The following is a 19,451-nucleotide window of genomic DNA, read 5'->3' as shown; positions in this document are numbered from 1 at the left end:
TTTCGATTTCTTCCCTAGTTATTTTTTTTTCCTATTCAGTTGTGTTTGTTTGTTTGTTTATTTCTTGTGCTTCATTCTTACTCAATTTGGATCTTTATATTTTCCTGGAAAATCATCTATTTCATTGAGCTTTTCAAATTTATTAGCATAACATTCTCTTCCAATGCTTTTAAATACTTTCTTATCTATAGCATCTCAGTAACATTTCTCTTTCATTCTTTGGTTAGACTTTGTAGGATTTGTCTATGTTATTAGTTCAGAGATGATACTGGTGAGTTCTAGATATTAGATTTTAAAAATGAATTTTAATGTTTTCCTTTTTGCCGATGAATCTCTGCTTCATTCTTATTTTCTGTTTTCTGCTTTCCTAAAGCTAATTTTGCTGCTTTTTCATATCTCTTAGCTGAATGCTGCATTATTTTGTGTTCCTCCTTTCTTGTTAGTTATGGAACCTTAAAACCTGCACATGTGTCATAAGAATCACTGTGGCAACATCCCATATTTTTCTTTATAAACAAACTTTCTCATAAATATATTCAAAGTAATTCTGAATTACACTTTTGTTCCTCATAGGTACAAAAGCTACTTATAGAGGATTTTGTTTTAATTTTATGAGATTAAGCTTGTTTTGTTTGAACTGGCATTATAGTATTTATATATTTTTTTTATGAAAATATGTTTAAATATTGCTATTATAAAAATTTCTTTTTTGGAAAATATACTTAGATTTATTTTGTAAATAAATATGTGATCAGTTTATATTAATGGGTTAGGGCATTTTACAATGAAATGATTTCCATTTTTAGGATTCAAGTTTAGTATATGACTATTCTATTATTCTCCATAGCTTTCTTACTGAAATCTTTATAATCTGGCATATTTGAATTTCTGCATCTATTGAAGACTGAAAGTGGTATATTAATGTATAATTAAATGAACAATTTCTATTCTTTTCTCCTGTGTGTTTCAGGACATCCTTATATACTTTGATATGGCAGTGATATGTATGAATTATATTTTCATGGAAGAGTGTGCCTTTCTTTATTCTGTGTGATCTATTGTATCTTATATTTCATTTCGATATAAGCATTTGCATTCACCTTTGTTTGAATGAGTAAAGCTTTTGCTATCAATTTTACTTATAACTTTTCTGAGTTATTTCCATTAAGACATGTTTTCTTGAAAGAAACAGAATAATAATAATAATAATAATAATAATAATAAACAGAATAATAATAATAATAATAATTCCTTCTTACCCAGATGCTCCTGGACTTAGGATGAGATTACATCTCAATTAAAGCCACCTCAAATTGAAAATATCCAAGGCCAAAAATGAATTTGATCCAACTTTCCCATTGAACATCAGAGTTTAGCAATCGGTGCATTTCACTGGTTGGTAGTTTCCTCTGGGATCATGGGGCTGACTGGGAGATGGCCCAGGCTGATGCCTCCCAGCCACCAGGACCACACCACCAGCCCAGGCAGAGATCAAAGTTCAGACTTCCCAGTATGGTTTCTATTGAACAACTCATATCCCTTCCACATCTTTATAAAATCCCAAAATTATAAGTCAAGAACCATCCATAATTATTCCCAAGATCACATGAGTAACACTCTTAATCGGTGTGGTATTTGGCACATGGAAAGTGCTCAGTAAGTACCAGCTGATGATATCATAACAAGTATGCACTGAATTTTAAAAAATGAAATTATAATTTAAGAATTGTAATTAAAGACTATGCACTATTTGCTTTTATTGTCCCTTGTTTTACTTTAGGCATTGTTCTTTATATCTTATTCTATGCTTTCTATTTTTATATGCTCTTCCTCACTCTTTTTTCTTGTTTGTTCACTTTTCTTTCTCATGCATGTGTCAGGAACCATGATGAATGCTATGGGTGCTACCATGAGCAGAAGAAGACTTGGGTGGACCTCAGGAGGCTTATGTTCTAGCAGGAAAGGCAGACATAGGCCAAATCATCACTCAGACCTGTGAAGTTACAACCACGGTAAGTGCTTTGATGAATGTTATGAGAATATAATCACCACCGCTACCCTGGATTCACATAAAGCACTTTTTACACATTGTATCATGCCCTGAGAGAACAATTATAGCTAGATAAGAGGTGTGCCTTGATAGTATGTGATTAAAGAGTGGATGGTTAATTCCTTCCACATAAACATTTTTTTTGTACAAATGTCACAAATAAATCAATCACACTGGGATCTCTCATACTGAGAATGCAAAAAAAAAAAATTGCCAACTGAGGAGATTCAACACATTCCTAAAAAAATGGAATGTTTTATTGGTTTCTTAGGTAAAATACCGAAGAACCCAGGCTATAAATTTACCACTTTAGAGGGAAATATACTATTGAGTCAACTATTAGGTATTCTATTCAATAAATATGCATTATATATCTTCTATCTAGCAGTGCCTCAGTGGAGACCTGACCTGGGAGTTCCAAAACTCCCAACAAAAATCTGAAATCATAGATAGTACTGAACTCTCTATATAGAATTTTTCAAAAAAATATACACACATGCCTATAATAAGGTATAGTTTATCAGTTGATCGGATAACCAAGGGTGCTAAATGACTAATGGGCGGGTAGTGTATATAATGTGGATACATTGGACAAAGGGATGATTCTGGGCAGGGCAGAGTGGGATTTTCTTATGAGGAAACATGTTTTTCTCCCACTATTTGTAAGAACTGCATAACTTTTTAAAGTGTTTATAAGACGAATTTTTATCTGGATAAATATAATAGATCATTCTACTCTTGAGTTGTTGAAATATATTTGATGACTAAAACAAAATAATAATTTTTAATTCAGAAAAGTCACAAAAATAATAATTATCCATGTACCCAATGCTCAATTTTGCTAAATACTATTTTCCCAAATCTGCTTTAGATCTCTTTGATTAAGAAGCAGAACTTTTGGGCTGGGATAGTGGCTCAGCGGTAGAGTGCTCGCCTAGCACGGGCGGGACCCAGGTTCGATCCTCAGCACCACATAAAAATTAAGGCATTGTATTGTGTCCATCTACACCTAAAAAATAAAACTAAAAAAAAAGAAATTTAGAAAAAAAAAGAAGCAGAACTTTAAAGACACTTGAAAAGTGCTTTGTCAATCTATTGATCTCATTCCCCAGAGAGTTTGGACTGCCCTAGATTTGATGTCATTCTTTCCCATCCATATATATTTTTACATATTGACTACTTACAGACAGACATTTTTTTTCCTAAAACTTTTACTTACCATAAGTAATCTTCTTGTCCCCAATTCATCAGAAGTTTGCTCGCTAAGACCTATGCCAACAGTTCCCAAATTAAGTTTATCTACAGAATCCTCCTGGGAATTTCAAAATTACATAAAGATATCCCTGGCTTGTCCTTGAGAAATTTTTTATTGGTTTTCCAGGGTTCTGAGCTTTGGAGGCAGTGAGACCTGGGGCTGCCCTGTGTGTTGTGGGCTGTTTGACAGTCTCCCTGCCTCCTACCCTCTGGGCCTCAGTGGCAGCTCTCACACTGCCAGACTTTGCTCTGTTAACCATGGTTTTTTTTTTTTTTTTTTAATTTTCCAATGCTTGGACAGCTAAGGCCTTGCTCACCCTGAAAGGACTGCTCCTCCCACAGCTAGGCAATTCCTAGAGATAGTAATCAGCTCACAGGTTAGTATGACTTTCAGATACAAACTAACCAGTCTGGAGTCCTTACGCAAACCACCTAACTTTATTGGGCTTTCTTGCTCCAGGACACTATCCACTGTTTTAATTACCTCTAGACATCTAGGGACAGCCCTTTGCCCTCTGCTGAAATTAATTAAACTCCCCAATCCTAAACTTAGGTTTACTCTGCCTCACCCAATCCTTCCTGCAAAAAATCTCAATAATGGTACCTGGCCACAGGTTCTCCTCTTTCTCCACCTCCTGTCATTCTTTGGTACTTTCTTTGTGTTCCTATGTGGCATGATGGTGTGCCCCCTCTTCTTGGGAACTATTATAATGACTTTTCCTTTTTTTTTTTTTTGTGCAGCTCGGGATGGAACCCAGAGCTTTGCACATGCTAGGCAAGCATTCTACTATTGAACTATATCCTCGCCCTCAACAACAGTCTATATATATATATAGAGAGAGAGACTATATATATATATATATATATATATATATATATATATATATATATAGAGAGAGAGAGAGAGAGAGAGAGACTGTCTCTCTCTCTCTCTCTCTCTCTCTCTCTATATATATATATATATATAGACACACACACACACACACAGAGCATTTGTCTCTTGATCTTTTGGCCTTGCAATATCTCAAATATTTTATAATATATTATGTTTTAAAGCAATTGCCAAGTGTCTTCTTGGAGAAAATTAACCCACCTTGAGAATGACTGGATTAACTCAAATCCTCATTCCAACTGTGGTCCAACTCAAAACCTGGTAATTTGTATTTCTAAGAAAACCATCAAGGTAACGTGAGATTGATGAGTTTAGAGAACTCTAACCTTTAGAATTTGGGCACAAAGGTTGAAGTGTGGCATTCAAGGCTTCTTTCAGCCTCGCCTAGCAAACAGAATTCCTTTTCCTCACCTGTCTCATACCTCTCCGCCTGGGAGCCCTCCTTCTGCAACCTGATCCTTGAGAACAGACTGATCCTGCCCACTTCTAAACCTTTGCTGTAAATGCAGACTCAGGTTTTCCAAAGACCTCTGAGATTTCTAGTCACGTATGCATTTTTTAAATAATTAATATTTGTTTATTGAAGTAATGAACTCACCACTTCTGGATCATGACATCTGAAACTGCTCAAATGCGACTTTTATGCTTAACTCTCGACAAACCCTTCTACAAACACAAATTTATACTCTCATAATAGAGGTCAAGGGTCTTCTTGCAGTTTAATTTTATCTGTTGCTATGGTTATCTGAATCCTGCCTCTCTCCCAGACCAGACTGCAGATTTCACAAGGTCAAAAGATCAAATCTATTTTTGTCCAGATCCACATTACTATACACTGTCTAGCAATAAACATTTCAAATGACTGAACCAATTAATTCATTAACCAATTAATTAATTACTATTTTATCTTGTCTCCTTAGATGATGTTCTTTTTTAAGTCTCCTTCCAACCCTACGAAATAGTTCATTTAAACATTGCATATGGAAACAATGAATGATAACTGTTGTCTGAATTATATTTGTGTTATCAGTTGTCCTTTACAGAAACTGGGATATATACAGGTGCCAAGTCCTCGTTTATGTTATTTTTAAAACTGGGCAGACTCCCTTTGAATAAAAAAAAAAAAAACAATTGCATTTGGAAAGAAATATGATGTTATTCATGGCTATTATGTCATTGCTTATTCAAAAAGATTTAATGAAAATTCAGCATTGGGGCCTAAAACCAACACACTCTTCTCACATTAAATGAATGTCATTGTTGTCAAGATAATTCCAAAAATTAATTAGAATCAGCAGAAAGTGTTTACTGGCATTTTAAACTTCTGTTTCATATACTGAGATGCCCTGCCACCTAGGAAAAATAAAACAACATATGTTTTCCCAAATTGGTGTTCTTTCACCTCAGCATATTCATTTTCTTACTTGCAGAGAAAAATAAATAAATAAGGGGTTGGGGCTGTAGCTCACCAGTAGGACAATTACCTAGCATGTAGGAGACCTTGGCTTCCATTCCCAGCACTGGGGGTGGTGGGAGGGAGAGAAAAGAAAAGAAAATCACTTTCTCAAACATTAGGGTTTTTTTCCCCCCCTTGCTGAGTAATAATTCAGAGTGGACAATGCTGATTTCATTCAGTGAGAGTTCCCATCTTTAGCCCCACTCATGGGCAAAGAGTTCCTCTAGGCTTCATAGACTGCCACACCCCTGGGAGGTGTTGGGAAGCTTCTGAGGGTCGAAGAGCAAGAGTAGACCTCATGCTTATTCCCCAATGCCTTCCTTCTTTGCTTTCTGCCTCTATCGTTATTATGCAATAAAGATCCTATTGTTTCCTGAGTTTTTGATTTAACTTGTACCTAACAGGCATAGACCACCTAAATAAAATGGTGAATAATGAAAGTAGTCTGTGGACATCATAGAATGGGTCAGCCCTATTCCCTCACAGAATAACAGTGAGCCTCCTGACAGTTCCTGAGTGTCAAGGGGATTGTTGGACCACAGTTTGAATCATAACTGCTAGTATAAGAGATCCATCCTCCACTCACACCCACCAAAAAAACCCTCAGTTCTTAATCTTAACATACAAACCTTGGAATTTCCTTGAGAAAACAAATCTGCACTTCAGAATTTACATTCCAAGTCTTGAAAACCACAAAATCCCAGGGCCAAGGCTGTAGTTCACTGGTAGAGCACTTACCTTGCGCTTGCCTAGCATGCAAAAGGTCTCAGGTTCAGGTTCAATCTCTAGCACCATTTAAAAAACAAAGAAAGGAAGCAGACTCTCTTTTGCTCAAAGCAAGGAAAGATGGTTGTAGAGGTGATTGCTGTTCAAAAAACTATGACTTCTACTCCATTTGCACACAAGAGCAATCCACTTGACAGTAGTGGGTTTGCTTGCTCTTTCTTCCTCTCTGGCTCCTTGTTCACTCTTGCCTCTGCACCACCACTATCCCACATGGCTTCCCATTCTCATCCTAGGCATCTCTTCATTTCCTTACCTAGTTCTCCATCTCTCTTTCTCCCTCCTCCCTCTCTTCCTTCTCTCTCTCTCTTCTTCTCTGGGTCCTTTCCCCTCCTGTCATCCTTTCTAACTTACAACTCTCTGCATCCCTGTTTAAAGTTGGAATCTGCCATAGATCCCTATAAAACTAGATAGACTAAAAATGGATGCCCAGAAGCACCTTGGAATCAAAGTAAACGAATCCAAGAACTTTCCCTCTACCTTGACATGCAGCTCTTCATGGTTAATAATGGCTGCTTAAAACACCTTCAAGTGGATGCATGGCATCTCATTATAAGTTAGTAGCCTATAGATGTTTTGAAGTCTTTTGACAATAGGATTTCCTTTGCATCCAAGATGCAAGCACCCTATCAATCCACTGGTGTCCAATGAAGCCCTTGAGTTCTTGTTGCAATGAGAATTGGTTCTCCAGACAATGCATGAGGTTAAAGGGACTTTCAACTAGTACAACAGAAGTGAAGCCCAAGCACCAAATAAAGGTCGCTGAGTTGCAGCATTAAAGGAGAATCAAATTATGGCATTTGCAGGTAAATGGATGGAATTGAAAAATATCATGCTAAGTGAAATAAGCCAATCCCAAACAATGAAGGACTGAATGTTTTCTTTGATAATGCTAATCCATAATGGGGCGGGGGGGGGGCATGGGATGATTAGAGGTATTTTGGATGGGGGAAAGGGGAGATTTGGATGGAGTATGGGGTAGGAAAGATGGTGGAATGACAGACATCATTACCCTAGATATATGTATGGTTTCACGAATGGGGTAACTCCACTTCATGTACAACCAGAGAAGTGAAAAATTCTGCTCCATTTGTGTACAATGAATTGAAGAGTTTTCAATTAATTTAACATGACATATTAAATTAAAAAAAAATTTAAAAAGAGTCACTGAGTTAAATGGAGAAAGAGGGAATAGAAAAAGCAAGAAGCATAGATTCAAGCCTAAGCCCATCCAGAGGTAAGAAAGAAAACCACAGTACTCACAGAGGCCCTTTCTTCCAGGGCTCTTGGGTACCCCCGACCAGGGGCACACCATGGCCTGACCCCTCAAAGCCCTGTATTGGCAACTCAGCCTGGACCTCTCTGTTGCATGATTCCAAGTTGGATAGGCTGATGGCCACAGTTCCTTGTCTTGTCTTCATCTTCTTATGAAATAGCCAAGTCATAGAAACCTATAGATGCTTTAAAGTTTAAATTAAATTCTGTTTTTTAGCTGATAAATGAAAACATGCAATTGCACATATTTAAATTTTAATGTTTAAATCAGGTTGAACATATATCTCCTCGAAATTTTTTAATTTCTTTTATGCAAAAATAGTCAATATCCTGTCTTCTAGTTTTTTGAAAGATATCATACATCATCACCTATGACCACTGTTACTGTGCAATAGTGCAGCAGAACTTCTTGCTCCTACCTCATTATAACTTAGTGACCTATGAATCTTATTTATTTATTTTTGTTTTAGGGGAATACTGGGAATTGAACCCAGGGGCACTCGACCACTGAGCCATATCCTCAGTCCTATTTTGTATTTTATTTGAAGACAGGGTCTTTAGCGCCTCACTGTTGCTGAGGGCTGGCTTTGAACTCGTGATCCTCCTGCCTCAGCCTCCTGAGCCACTGGGATTACAGGTGTGTGCCACTGCGTCTGGCAACGTACAGATGTTTTGAAGAAGGCGAGAGCCTTAGTATCCCTACTGGCCTTCATGACTTCTGCTTCCTATTTGATCACTAGTTGGAGGGAAAGGGTCTCTGGGCCTCTCTATCTAGTTGAGGCTATTGATGCCTACAATACAGCAACCGTGGTGGGAATTTCAGAAGCCTCTGGGAGGTTAACACCACAGGTTTCCAAAATCACAGCACTACGCCATACAAGGGTCATTCCACCTTCTCTCTGCTGGCTTCTGTTTTCTTTTCCAAACCCATGTGTGTGGGTCACAGTCATTCCTCTGGGCACCACTTGGGCAATGGGAGCATCCTTACACCCTCAAATATTGAGGGACTGAAAGATTAATTATGTAGCTGCATCATCTTTGTAGAAAGTCATATGCCTGTATTGACAAGGTAGAGAGGTGGCACTTACCATCTAGAGAAATGGAATACAACTAAATTCCCTTGCACAGTCATTGCACATGTGCACCCAGCTGAATGATATAGTCATTCTTGATGGCAAAGGGATTGAATTCTTTGCAAAAGAACCCCAGAGTCGGAGGAAAATTGTCTCATGCCCCACAAAATGGCCTTCAGTAGTCTTCATCCAACATTTTAGCAAATGCTTGACCCAGAAAAAAGAATTGCCCTCATTTAATGATAAGTAATAACCATAAAAAAGCCATTCTGAGAAATATGCATAGATATAACTAGATAGGAGGAAGAAAGAAACATGTCAAACAATCGCCACATGAGGACCATCCATCAGGAGTTACTCTGCAAAGCAGAACAACAGTACAAACATTTATTCAGAGTCAAAAAATATTTCAATGGTGTCTGTGAAAGTCAGAGCTCAAAGAAGAGACATAGAGGTCAAAGAAGACATGATAAGGCAATAGGAAAAAAATAAACATACACTGAGAAAACTTTGGGAAAAACACGGAAGAGGAAAAAATCATTTTAAAAGCGAAAACTGTGCTAAAATTAAAATACAGCTGAGAAAGAAATGGTAAGGACAGGCTTAGGGAAAAAATGCTCAAAATGTGTGAAATGGTTAAAAAATGACAAGGAAAATAAGATATAGTGGACAACAGAGCAGGTACATTGTGAGTGCGCAAAAGACAGCTGAACAAATTAGTTGAAATAATATACTCAAATAGGCAACAGGAAATATTTTATGAAACAAAGTAACTTAGGATTCAAAGTATACACTGTCCCAAGAAAAACTGATACAGAATGACCAACCAAAACATGTCCACTAAATGCTGGGACTTCAGTGGTTACAAATAGTATCCTACAACATCTAGCGCTCTTTTCTATCTCTCTATAACTTTTCCACTAACCAAGTAAGCAAGTGAAAGGAGTATCCACTTTACAGAGTCATCCACAGGGGTGAAAAAATCAAACTGATTCAAAAGTGTTCTGAAGCAATGTCTGCAATTCCTCATATATAAGAAATAAGATCAAATGTTTTACACCAAGATAGACGTATTTGAATATGTAAGAATAAAATAAGCAAAAATATCTATAATATCCATTATGAGTTGAGTTTTCTGGGAAAAGACACAATTAAAAGACAGGAAGTGTTGTTAACCTGAATAGAGAGAACTTTGAAAATTACGACCACAGAAAACAATATAAATTTTTATTGATGTTGCAAAAGTAGAAAGCATAATAAAATACTTTTTAAAGTGTATTTGGAGGATAATCTTTTCTTGAAAAATTCCTCGTAAAATGAATTAACAAAATAAATAAAAACATACCTAGAATTGCAGTCCATTCTGTTATGAATAAAACATGCCTACTCAATGTTTGAGTGATTGAATTTTCAAATTAAAAAAAAGAGGAGTAAATTATGAAAGAAATTAGTAAAAACAATGCAAATAATGCACCTGATATCACTGCCATCAACCAGCAAATCAAGGACATGCCAAGAAACTTAACTGCAACCTGTGCTCACAACACTGTTGAGAACAGTGTGCACAATCATTCTCAGTACATCTTGGATGCTTATAAATGGGAGTGCCAGCGTATGCCTTAGAAGTAGAATTCCCTGCATAATATAATTCCCATAAGTCCATGGGCCTATGTTATAGAATAACTAACAAAATCAACTGGACATGGGCTGGGGAGAAACCAACAAAAGTCTTTTTTTTTTTCCTTCACTTTCCATAGAATCAATCAATCAATCAGCAAATAAATAAATAGTTTGAAAGAGTGAACAGAAAGCAAAATGCAAAATGAAATTACAGAAACAAAACCAAACATATGTAACATAGCAATAAATGTAATTTAACCAAACGCAGTTACTTAAAGGAAGATAATCTCAGGTTGGGTCCAAAACATAAGTTAAATAAAATACAGCAGTTAAAAAAAAAATACCAGCTCTGAAGTAGAAATACACATTTGATTTCCAAATCACAGTCTTATTAATTGTTGAGCTTACATAAATTTTCCCTCCTTTTTTAATCTAAGTGTTTTTCCCCACCTCTGGTTCTAGGGATTGAACCCAAGGACATTCTAACATTAAGCTACATCCCTTGTCCTTTCTTTTTTTCTTTCTTTCTTTCTTTTTTTTTTTTTTAATTTTGAGACAGGGTCTCAGTAAGTTGCTGAGGCTGGCTTCAAACTTTGGATCCTCCTGCCTCAGCCTCCCAGGTGGCTGGGTTTACAGGCCCCTGTCACCACCGCAGACTTAAGCTAAATTTTATCCTCTTCTCATACAGTGATTTGGAGGATATAAGAGATAAAGATGACAGAGGGGTGCTTAATATATGGAGCACAGTCAATATTAGCAGGTAACAGTAAAAGTAGAAGTGGCCTTGGTAGTACAAGTGAGACAGTAGTGATTACCAAAAGCCAAATGACTCCCTAGGATTGAAACTAAAAAATCAGTGTCATGACAGTATAAATGAAGGAGCCCAGTGTGGTCTGAAGAATGATAGACTATCCTCAAGGGCAATGTCTTTCAAGCTGAGATCTGAAGGATAAATAAGAATGAGTCAGGTGAAGAGCTGGAGGAGGAGGAGATGAAAAATTAAAAAATAAAACAGTTGTAAGCATCACCAACAGCAGGTGTGAGCAGGATACAAAGTAGAGAAGTGCACAATACAACATTGAAATGAAGTATCATCATCATTAAGAGACACCTCAGTTAGCAGATGTGGTAACAGGATTTTCTCTTAATGGTTCATTCAATTCACCTAAGAAATGCTTATTTGTGCTCTTATGTGCAGGAATTATGTTAAATGCTAGAGACAGAGCCAGGAAATGAAGATTCCCTGTCTTTGTAGCAAGTATAGTATAAGAAGACATTCTGAAAATTTAATATACTGAGATTTGCTTTGAGAAATGGCAGAATGCTACAGAAGCATACAGAAGGTAAACTTAATCTAACGTGTGCTCAAAAATCCTCCTTTCTTGAAACAGTAACTTTGAAGATGACATAAAAGAAAATCAATGGCTCTTTAGGTGAGTGAGGTGGGATACTAATGGAGTTTGTGAAAGTATCAAGGTAAAGAAGATATTGCATTTGAGCATCTGAAAGGAGTCTGGTATGTCTGAAATAGAGAAAAAGAGAAATGCAAGAAATGAAGTTGGAGAGGCAGACCAAGCATGGTACCCATGTTAAGGATTTTGTTATAGTGTAAGTCCACAGGAAATCATTGAACAGAAATGTTGATCAATCTGTTTTATTTTAAAACATTCTGATCACTCTGTGAAAAGTTGTTTGCCATAGCCAAAAATGGAAGTTGTAGAGCCCAAGTATACCTGTCAGTTTGGCTAGATTATCTTACAATCATGACCCCCAAATTTCACGGGCTTCAAAACAGAACCATTTTTCCCACTCATCTTGCATGGATTCCACTCTACATCATCCTCACTCGGGGATACAGACAGTAAAGTTTCCACCTTGGAGTAAGGTTGTTATTTTCCATAGCAGGGAGGAGGAAATAGGGCTGATTATTTGCCAGGTCTTCAAACAGAGGAGTGTCCTGAGTCACATCTGGTGATATTGAATTGGCCTAAACATATGACTAATCTGAGGGAATGAGAAGAGCAACCCTGTAATTTGTTTGGATGAAGTTGAACCAGAATGACTGTAAACATCTCATGTACTACTGTACTATTAAAGAAAATGCAACAGTATTCTATAAGCAATAGGGATGCCCAAATAGAAAGGTAGGAATTATCTCTCACCCTGAACAAAAATCAACTCAATATGGATCAAACACTTAGGCACTAGAACAGAGACCCTGCACCTAATAGAAGAAAAAAAGGCCCAAATCTTCACCTAGGATCTGACTTCTTTAACAAGACTCCTAAAGCACAAGAAGTGAAATTTAAAAATCAATAAATGGAATGGATTCAAGCTAAAAATCTTTTTCTCGGCAAAGGAAACAATCAATAACATGAAGAGAGAGCCTACAGATTGAGAGAAAATCTTTACCATATGTACCTCAGATACAGCACTAATCTCCAGGATATATAAAGAACTCAAAAAAACTTAACACCAAAAAATACAAATAATCCACAATAAATGGGCCAAGGAACTGAAGAGACACTTCTCAGAAGGTGATACAGAAATCGATCAATAAGTATAAGAAAAAATGTTCAACATCTCTAGCAATCAGAGAAATGCAAATCAAAACTACTCTAAGATTTCAACTCACTCCAGTCAGAATGGCAGTTATCAAGAATACAGGCAACAATAAATGTTGGTAAGGATGTGAGGAGAAAAGGTACATTCCTACATTGCTGGTGGGACTGCAAATTGGTAGAACCATTATGGAAAGCAGTATGGAGATTCCTCAGAAAACTTGAAATGAAATATCCATTTGACCCAGCTTCCCCACTCCTCAGTTTATACCCAAAAGACTTAAAATCAGCATACCACAGTGACACAGCCACATCAATATTTATAGCAGCTCAACTTTCAATAGCTAAACTATGGAACCAACCTTGGTTTCCTTCAACAGATGAACTGATAAAGAAAATGTGATATATATATATATATATATATATATATATATCTCACACACATACACACACACACACACACACACACACACACACACAAAATGAAGTGTCACTCAGCCTTAAGGAAGAATGAAATTATGGCATTTGCCTGTAATAGATGGAACTGGAGACTATTATGCTAAGTGAAATAAGCCCATCCCAGAAAAACCAAAGGCCCCAAATTTTCTCTGATATGCAGATGCTAATTCACAGTGGGAGGAGGACGAGAATAGTTACTTTGGATTAGGTAGAGGAGAGTAAAGGGAAGAGAGGGGTATAAGGTAGGAAGGATAGTACAATGAATAAGACATTATTACCCTGTGTACATATGTGACTATATGACCTGTGTGATTCTCCATCATGTACAACCAGAAGAATGAGAAACTATACTCCATTTATGTATGATGTGTCAAAAGGCATTCTACTGCCATGTATAACTCATTAGAACAATTTTTTTAAAAAATAAGTTAGAATGACTAAAGTTTATTAATTAATTGGATATGAGGGTTAAGAGATATAGAAGAGTCAGGGGTCATTCCCCTGTGATGGATAGAGCAACTGGATAGATGGTGGCCAAATATCCTCAGCTAAGCAATGTAGACAATATATCCTGGAGTGGGAGGAAACAATTAAATAGAAATATCATAGTTGGAAATGAGATCAAAAGAGCAGCCATAGGCTGAAAAAATGGTTTTTAGAGTCTTGGACATCCAGATGGCACCTGGAGTAGATGAAACAGAGTAGGATAAGCAAGTCATCCTTCTTTGGTGCTTTCTTAATTTGGGCACTGAAAATAGAGTGTTCTGGGAACCTCCTCCTAGGCCCAGGAAATCAGCAACAGGCACTCACCCTGGGAGAAAGATGTGTGAGGAAATGAAACACCTAAGACACAGAAGACAGCATGTGCTGTTCAGGTAGAGGATTAGGAACTGGAAAGTTGGAAGAGATGCTGAGAAATGTCATCATGAAGATACCAGACATCAGGAATATGAGAAGCCAAGAACCCAGGGAAAAAAACAAGTCAAGGAAACAGTGAGAACTGGGGTGGGGGGTGGGGGGCAAACGGTGTCACCCAGGCCAACAGGACACACATTGAAGGTTCCTGTTGCTCAGAGATGGGAAAACAACTGAAGCAGGACTCCTTGGTGTTTGCATAGCCAAGCAGAGAGCTGGCAGGGAGGGGAGGGCTTGTTCAAACATAGAAGACTGGTGCACCAGGAAGAGGCCTGGGCTTGTCCCTGGTGGTGACCAGATACAGCAGATAACGTGGCAGCTTCTCACATAGCAGAAAAGAAATGGTGCAGATCCAGTGTCTAGATCCACAGCTCCCTCCGCACCTCAGGCTACTGGATTGCAGAATTCAAAATGAATCCATTTAACACATAAAAAGAATCAAAAAGGATCCTCTCAATGATACACACACAAGATACAAATAAAACACTCCATCAAAGGTGAATAGAGAAAAAAATCACCCATTTTGAGCCTGTGAAGAAACTGTGGAACATAAATGAACTACATAAAACAAACAGAAGCATAATAAACATGATATATTTTTTTCTTAATAGAATTAAAGAAAGCATGAACCGCGCTTTGTTGTTATTGTTTTGCCAGTGAGTTGTAGAAATTCGTTATATTTTGGGGGGTATTAACTTCTTACCAGATACTAGGTCTGTAAATAGTTTCTCCGTGTCCTTTGGCTGTCAGAAAGCTGTCAGCTGCGGGTTTTTACATATGGCTTTTATGTATTGATGTAAATTCATTTTATACCTAATTTGTTGAGTTTTTGTCATGTAGAGATACTGAATTCTATCAGATGCTTCTTCTGCATCTATTGAGATAATAATGTGATTTTTACTTTTCATTCTTGTTAAGGTTGTGTATCACATTGATTGATTTGTATGCATTGAACTATTTTTGCATTAAAGGGCTGATCCTGGCAGCTGGGGTGTGGTTCAACAGTAGAGCGCTTGCCTCCCATGTGTGAGGCCCTGGGTTCCATCCTCAGCACCACATAAACGTAAATAAACAAAATAAAGATACTGCGGGGGTGGGGGAAAGGGCTGATCCTACTTGATAGTAGCATTTGATTTTTATTTTATTTTTTTGTTTTTGCCATTCTGGGATTGAACTCAGGGCCTTATGCTCTCCCACTAAGATACATCTCTAGCCCTGATTTATGATTTTTCAATGTGCTGTATATTTAATTTATAGTATATAGGATTCTATTGAAGATTTTTGCATCTATGTCAGGGATATTGGCTTGTTGTTTTCTTGATGGAATTCATGGTTTTAGGGTGATGCTGGCTTCATAGATAACTTAAGAAGTGTACTGTCTTTTATTCAGGGAAGATTTTTAAGAATTTTTATAATTTTTTATTTAAATCTTTGGTAGAATTCACCTATTAAGCCATTTGGTCCTGGGATTTCTTTCCTTGGTGGGAGTTTGGACTACTCTTTCATTATTCTTATTTTTTATTGATCTGTCTAGGCTTTCTACACATTCTTTCACTCAATCTTAGTACATTGTATATTTTTAAGGAATTCTCTATTTCATCTAGATAGTTAATCTTGCTGACATATAAATACTCATAATAGTCCCTTATTATTCTTTTCTGTGGGGTCTTTGTAAGGTTTTCTCTTTCACTTCTGACCTATCTATTTGAAATTGTCTCTTTTATTTAATTCGTTTAGTTAGGTGTTTGTCAGTTTTGTTTCTCTTCAATAAACACAGCTTATAGTTTCATCATTCTTGGTATAAATGCCCTTGGGTTCACCTTATCAGCTTCATGAATCTGAATGCTCATTTTCCCCCTAGATTTTGGAAATTTTTAGCCATTATTTCTTTTTTTATTATTTTTTTATTGATTATTCAAAACATTTCAGAGCTCATGATATATCATCTTTCATACATTAGACTCAATTGGGTTTTGAACTCCCATTTTTACCCCAAACACAGATTGCAGAATCACATCTGTTACATACTCACATTATTGCATAATGGCATAAATTAGCAAATAGCCATTATTTCTTTAACTAAGTTTTCTTTAAGTTTTCTGTCCTTTTCTCTCTTCTCCTTCTTTGACTCAAATAATATCTTTTATTTTGCTTATGCTTTTCCATAAGTCCTGTGGAACCTTTTCATTCTGTTTCGTTCTTCTTTTTCTCTTTGTTCCTGTACCTGGATGATTTCAAATTACATGTCATCAGACACTGATTCTTTTTTCTGCTTGATCAAGGGTGCTGTTGAAGCACTCTATTAGATGTTTTATTTTATTCCTTGTATTCTTTAGGTCTAAAATATTGAGCTCATTTTTACAGTTTTTTTTTTTTCTCTCTTTAACTCTTCTTTTGGTTTACAGATTGTTTTCCTGATTTTTGTTTAGCTATGAAGACTAATCAGAGAATCTGGGTTGTCAATTGATAGGGTCTATAGGCAAACAAGTTGGGGGTGTTCATGAGTGAGCCTACTGCAGGGATATGCAAGCAAGGCTACAGGTTCACTGAAAAGGAGGCTGGGGCTCTATCTATGGATGAAAAGGGCTGGGTCCTGGACCATGCCAGGTACACAGCGTGGTGGGGCTGGAATCAGGACTCTATTCTATAGTCAAGTCTGAGGCACTGGTGGTCAGTGATCTTCCCAGGATACAGGACATACAAATTGACTCTACATCCTTGATCAAGTGGGGTCCTTGGGTATTGCTGCTACTATAGTCAGTCCATGGTCAGTGGGTTTATTACTGGCGTCTTGGACAGCATGGTTTCTTCTGGGACTGCAGAAGGGTGGGCTGGTAGCAAGACCAGAGATGAAATGGGTTGGAGCCAAGTCCACAGGAAGACAGGTTGCTTCTAGATCTGCAGCTGAAACCATGACCAATAGGTTGGGGCCTGCCTTCTTATAGTGGCTTTTCTCTGTCCTGGATTCTGCTGTAGCATTGCAACCTCCTACCCACGTTCCAAAGCTTCCATAAAGGCACTTATGTCCATGGATGGTTGCCAAGTCAGTGTTTCTGTAGGTGAACAAGAACGGGAAATTTGCTATTCTGCATCTTGCTGATATTATTCCCCTTTATTTCTTTCATCAGCATTTTGTTGTTATTAGCATACAAATTCTGTTTTTTCTCTCGGTATCTTTTGAGTTATTATAAATTGCATTTTAAATTTCAGTTTCTATGTGTTCATTGCTAATGCAGAGATATACAACTGATTTTTGTGTATTAATTTTGTTTTCTTTGACATTACTGAACTCCTGAAATTGTTTATTTGTTCTCAGAGGCTTAATTTGGAAATTCCTTGAGATTTTTTTTTTTTTACCTAGACCATCATGAAATGGGCGAAAAGTACAATTTTTTTCTTCATTTCCAGTCTGTATGTCTTGTATTTTTTCTTTTTTTTCTTTCTTGACTTATTGCACTGATGAGAAATTCCATTACCATGTAAATAGCACTGATAAGAATAGACATCCTTGCCTTATTTTCAGTCTTGGAGTTTATTCAGATTCAAAATGTAAAGTTTGATGATATATTGGGGGAGGGTACTGAGGATTGAATCCTGGGGTGCTTAACCACTGAATCACATCCCCAGCCGTTTTTAAATTTTTATTTTGAGACAGAGTCTCACTAAGTTGCATAGAGACTCGCTAAGTTGCTAAGGCTGGCTTTGAGCCTAAAATTCTCCTGCCTCAGCCTCCTGAGTATCTGGGATTTCAGGTATGTGCCACCAAGATCTGCTTAGTTTTTTAAATATAAGCATTTTTTAACAAGTCGAGGAAGCTTCTTTCTACTCAGAGTTTCCTGAATGTTTTTGTCATTAGTAGGTTTGGATTCAACAAATGCCTTCCCTGAGAACTTTGGTATGACCATGTTTCTTCTTTAGTTTGTCCATATGGTGGATCACCCTGACTGACTGTTGGGTATTGAATCAGACTTGGGTTCTTGGAATAAACTACTTAATTATTGTGTTATTTCTTCTAATGTGTTGTTGATTTCTCTTTGCTGATATATTATTAAGAATGTTGGCCTTTATATTTCTAAGGGATCTTGAGCGATTTTCTCTTTTGCACTGTCTTATTTTATTACCAGGGTGACACTGCTTTATCATCTTCTATTCTTTTGGAAAGATGGTGAAAAAATGGATGTTTATTCTTCTTTTAAATGCTCAGCAGAATTCCTCAATGAAACCATGTGTGTTTGGAGACTTGTTTTGGGGGGGGGGAGTTTTTAATTATAGATTCAATTTCTATCATAGCTGTAAGATTATTAAAATTATTTATTTCATACTGGATGAGTTGTGGTGGTTTGTTTTTTCTAGGAATTGGTACATATCATCTATGTTGTCAAAATTATATTTGTCGAGTTGTTCTCAGTGTTCTCCTTTTATGCTTTTTCATGTCCAGAGTGTCTCTAGCGCTCTCCTGTTTCATTCCTGACGCTGATAATTTGTGTCTTCTCTCTCTTTGCCTTTTTCAGTCTTGTGGAGCTTGTCAATTTTATCTTTATTTATTTATGTATTTATTTGATACTGGGGATTGAACCCAGGGACACTTAACCACTGAGCCACATTCCCAGCCCTCTTTATTTTGGGTCTCGCTGAGTTGCTTAGGGCCTCCCTAATTTGCTGAGGCTGGCTTTGAACTTGCGATCCTCATGCCTCAGGCTCCCCAGCTGCTGGGATTACAGCCGTGGCCACAGCACTTGTCAATTTTATTGATGTTTCTCAAAGAACCAGCTTTTGTTTCTCCATTGTTTCTTGCTTTCAGTTTAGTTGGTGATATTCTTCTGCTCTTGTCTGCTAACTTTGGGTTGATGTTGCTTGTCATTTTCTAGGTTCTTAAAGTGCAAGTTTAGATCATTGATTAGAGACTTTGCTTCTTCTCAAACGGATCCACTAAAGTGCTACAGGCTTCCTGCTCGGCATTGCTTTATCTGTGTCCCAGAAATTTTGACAGAATGCATTTTTCACTTTCACTCATTTCATCATAGTGCTTCATGTCCCTGAGACTTCCTCTTTGAAATATAGATCATTCAGAAGTATGTTGGTTAGGCTCCAGGTTTTAGAGATTTTCCTGTTA

At 37.1% G+C, this 19,451-nt stretch overlaps 1 long non-coding RNA gene across 1 annotated transcript in view; it reads left to right on the top strand.

The window, feature by feature from the left end:
- LOC308636607 overlaps positions 1-19,451 on the top strand; it is a 36,003-nt gene that overhangs the window by 129 nt on the left and 16,423 nt on the right. Inside the window, exon 2 of the long non-coding RNA XR_014019453.1 lies at positions 1,881-2,012. This is a non-coding gene — a long non-coding RNA (uncharacterized lncRNA). The remainder of the gene's footprint in view (positions 1-1,880; positions 2,013-19,451) is intronic.

This window comes from Spermophilus citellus (assembly GCF_964194105.1).
Source record: "Spermophilus citellus genome assembly, chromosome: 17".
NCBI classification, from domain to species: Eukaryota; Metazoa; Chordata; class Mammalia; order Rodentia; family Sciuridae; genus Spermophilus; species Spermophilus citellus.
This window is presented reverse-complemented; position numbering and strand designations above follow the sequence as displayed.